The 4746-nt window shown below is 37.9% G+C and overlaps 1 long non-coding RNA gene across 1 annotated transcript; it reads left to right on the plus strand.

The window, feature by feature from the left end:
- The first annotated feature begins 1780 nt into the window (after positions 1–1780).
- Positions 1781–2747, plus strand: LOC132114464 (uncharacterized). Its single transcript, XR_009425326.1, has 2 exons — positions 1781–1880; positions 1972–2747. It is a non-coding gene; the product is annotated as an uncharacterized LOC132114464 (long non-coding RNA).
- Positions 2748–4746: the final 1999 nt, after the last annotated feature.

Here is a 4746-nt window from a genome sequence, read left to right on the forward strand (position 1 = left end):
TAAAGCAATTAAACAATGCAATTAAAAAAATACAAATATATGGGTAATGAGTTGTTTTGTGGTCCATTAGAAATCGGTGCTTTGTCTCACCCCTTAAATTAGATAGGTAAAACTTTGAATACTTTTGAGAGCACAGAGCATACTATTTCTTTTGTATTTGTGTGTCATAACTCCAACCTGTGCCTTCTGTTTTTTTTTGTGTGTTTTAGGACTCTTGTTTTGTAATGTTTTTCTTTTGTTTTGGTTCCTGTTAATTCCATTAATAAAACTCTCTGCATTCAGATCCTCTTGCCTTCGTCCCCGAGTCTCATCAAACATAACAGTTTGGTATTCATTGAATATTCTTTTTAATTTCAATATGCATATGCACTTAAACTTAAATATTTCATTTGAATATTTTAACTACAAAAAATGAAAATATTTAGCTATATTGACATTTGGCTTAGCCTGTACTGACTGTACACACAATATATTAGAATATACCTATTGTCATACATACATACAGTCAGACTTCTCCTCAGTCCAATTCTCGCTATTAACAAACCATTAACTATGACTTCTGCCTCAATAAACTCCTAATGTGCTGCATATTCATAGTAAGTAAGGTAGGATTAGGGATGTAGAATATGATCATGCAGAAAATGTGCTTTATAAGCACAAAAAAACAGTCAGTATATTAATAGTAGGGATGCTAAAAACTACTAGTTAATAGTGAAAATTTGTCCCTATATTGAAGTGTTCCCATACATACTATACATGTTTGCATAAATCTGAAGTGCTTGATACACAAAAACAAGTTTCCTTTGTAGCCAAATAGATGTAAAACAGTAGTACTGAAGGTAAGCAATTACCCAAGCATCAAGTCTCCATTTGCATCCTCACCTGACAGAGCAAAAGCTCGACGGCACATCCACAACACAATCAACAATCTCCTTTTCTCCAGTCATTCAGTAAAGAAGAGCACTTGTGCCAGCAGATTTTCAGTGATCAGTATCTTCTCCTCCTACCACTCTTTCAACCTTTCTCTTTCATTCATCCATCTGCCGTTTCCTCCCTTTCTTGGTGGTAATGCTGTAGGGTAGGGATGGAAAGATGCCATACAATGCATAAGGCACCTCAAGTCAAAGCAATGTGATATTAATGATTTGCTTCACTTGTCTATTAACTGTCAAAGGAAGGAACGTGGAGGGTCTATATCCTAGAAATGGGATAAAATGACTGAGCCAAAGTCTTTGAGAGGAGGCAAATGATATGTTTGGGAATTCTTATGTAAAGACTGTGTTTTTCCACCTCCACATCATTGCACATCCCCACCCAAGTTTAAGCCTTAGGGCTTCCAGCCTCATAAACAATAGCCTCTGTTCCTTTTTATTCATTTGATTAAGACCCAGTTTGAAAAGCCCTGCTCTAATCTATGCTGCAACAAAATTATAAACAATTTACTTAACTTACTGTAGTGTGCATGTAATTTAGGTTATACTGGTTGTTTACAGTGTTGTTAGTGAAGCAGAATAATCCATTACTTACTTGTTCACATAGAAACCAGCTTTGCATTATGTTAAATAAAACAAAACGCATTCATCTGCATGTAAACCTGGGAAATGAAAAGTAATACGCAGTCGAGCGTATGAATGGCGTGAAGGTGGAGAGTATTTACTGACAGAAGCGGTTGTGCACCAACCACCAACTGTGTCTCTCTCTCACGCACACACAAACATCACCATCTGCTCCTGTGTGCACTGATAGCCCGATGTGAGAACATATTAGCATTGTGAAATGTGTGTGTAGGTGGGTCAGCTCAGTCACAGTAGCGATCAGGGACAGAGTCGGAAAAAAGTACCTCATCAGATTAGAAAGAAAAACGCTTATGGTGTCAAGAGGTATGAATTACAACCAGCCCCATCTGTTCCAATTCTCTCAATGTCATTATCATCAACTCTCTAATTATTCTCATTACGACTGTTTATTTAGAGTCACAGCGTCATTCACAACATACCTTGAGAGGACGGACCACTGGCGCCTCGTCGGCACTGAGATTCATCGATCAGTGTTAGCACCAGACAACCAGGTCAGGCTTTACTTGGACTGTTGAGGTTCAGGTCTTCACGAACAACACAGCAACTGAAAATAAGGAAAAGAAGATGCTCATGAATATAAAAACATTGGCTTTTAAGGATTTAATGACATTTCTGAGGCAACGAGGTGACAACCACCCTCAGTGCACCAGTAACCAAAGGAAATCATTAGCAGTAAGAGCTCATTTCAGCCCTGCTCCGTCTGATTGAGGAGCTAAAGGAGAACTTCATAATCATGTTAAATTAAAGGTCCTTTAGATTTAATCTTATCCTTTCCAATCTCTTAATTACTTATTTGTCCCAATTATTTGCTTTACTGAGCCCATTAATTCACCTCAGAATTAACCAGTAGAAGCTGTAATCATGCCAGTGTGAAGCCCTCTTCATTAGAGCGCGCGCACACACTCACACACACACACACTGGGGAACATGTCAGAGGAAGCTCACACTCTTCTGATGAAAACCAGTATTAAAGTCACTTCATGTGGCGTTTCAGAGGAAGAACCCAACTGTGCTGAGATGATCTGTGGCTGTCACACTTTCCTACACAACTCACACACTCATCACAGAATATGAATCATCATCCATTACTCATGTCCCGCTCTTTGTGTGATGCATCACTGCATATGTAATGTAATTTATGTGCAAATAAAATATTTCCTCAAACAGTCACCTTCTCAGCATGGTGCAAATCTTTCATATCTGCTGTGAATCATCCTGAAGATGCCTGCTCCACTCGCTCTGCCAAAACAATATATTAACAATTAAAGCAGCGCCGATATATCATAATTTCTCAACACCCTAAAATGTTGGTACATGACAGACATTTATCATTGTAAGAATGACGATGTGAACTGCATGTGCAATAATAATAAATAATTGGAGAAATGTGTGATGATAGCATAAGCTTTGCTGTTAAAAAACCGAAGTAAAAAGCAGATCAATGGCTCAAAAGAGCTTCAAAAACTTTGTCCGAATAAGGATTAAGTGAAACCTTCCCAACTTTATCGGTCCATCTGTGCGGAACACCATGCACTCGGCTCCTGTGGTTATTACATCTGATTTTTGTCAGAGAGATGGGGCACAAAACTGTTCAGGGCAGGCCATTCAAGAAATGGACGGTTTGTTGGCACTGCTGCTGTATGACCTTAGCAGAGAGATTGAGCTATTACACTTTTAATGACCACTGGAGGAAATGTTCCCTTAATCCTGTCTGATTACTAAAGTTTTAAATTTCCACTTGCAACAGGTTTATAGTTAATGACCATTATGGACATACCTGATGATTAACTTCATAATCACATCCTGCTGCTGTTTCCCTTTCTGTCCTGTCTGTCAGGGCACCACAGTGGATGTAACTGTGAGGTACAATAGCATTTCTACAATGAAATGGGCAGAGACAATAAATACATACACACATGCAGCAAACTTACTATAATCAATTATAATAATTTTTTAAAGTAATTTATTCCTATGAAGGCAAAGCTGAATTTTCAGCAGCCATTACTCCAGTCTTCAGTGTCAAATAATCCTTCAGAAATAATTTTAATATGCAGATGTGCTGCTCAAAAACACTTCTAAAATAAATTTCTACCTGGGACCACAAAAAAAAATGCACATCATCATCAGCAAATCAGCAGTACTGCTTTAAAGTTTGTTAACCCTTCAGTATTTTCAATATATCTGAACCAAAAGATCATCAGATTGTCCTGAAAGTTGACAGAGAATCCAATCAAACAAATGAGACAAAAATATAGTATATACTTTGCCATTTATTTATTGAGAAAAATGATCCAGTGTCTGACATATCTGTCAGTGGCAGAAATATGTGAATCTTTGCTTTCAGTATCTGCTGTGACCGAGCCATAACGGCAAGTAAATGTTTCTTATAACTGCTGATCAGTCTTGCACAACGACTTGTAGGAATTTTAGCCCATTCCTCAGGGAGAACCACCTCAACTCTGCAGTGTGGTTGTGTTTTCTGCTTCAGCTCCTTCCACAACATTTCAATTGGATTAAGGTCCGGATTTTGACTCAGCCATTCCAAAACATTAACTTTGTTCTTCTTTAACCAATCTTTTGTAGAATGACATAGTAATACAATGACCCCAAGCACACGTGACCCTTTTATTCCTTAAGATACAGTTCTTGGACAGATGTCCTAATATTTTAATTTATAATTTGCTGGTTTAATTCAGAATTCATTGTTCCATCAACAATGGCAAGATGTCCTGGCCCAGATACAGCAAAACAGGTAATACTAACCATGATACTAATACCACTATATTTTACAGACAGGATAAGGTTCTTATGCTGGAATGCAGTGCTTTCCTTCTCCAAGCATTATGCTTCTGATTTAAACCAATTTTATTTTTTTGGCCACGTCTGTCCACAAAACATTTCTTCAATATACATCTGGCTTGTCCACATTATCTTTAGTAAACTGCAGACAGGCAGCAATGTTCTTTTTGGAGAGCAGTGGTTTTTTCCTTCACACCATGGTTGTTCTGTGTTCTCCTGATGGTGGATTAATGAACATTAACATTAGTTACCCCAGGGTCCATGCATCCTTGTGGACTATCATATGCAGGTAACAATTGTCTTGAATTTCCTCCATTTGTACACAAGCTGTGGATTTGTGGAGTTCAAACTCTTCAGAGATGGTTTTGTA

Source organism: Carassius carassius, chromosome 3 (genome assembly GCF_963082965.1).
Source record: "Carassius carassius chromosome 3, fCarCar2.1, whole genome shotgun sequence".
Taxonomy (NCBI): domain Eukaryota; kingdom Metazoa; phylum Chordata; class Actinopteri; order Cypriniformes; family Cyprinidae; genus Carassius; species Carassius carassius.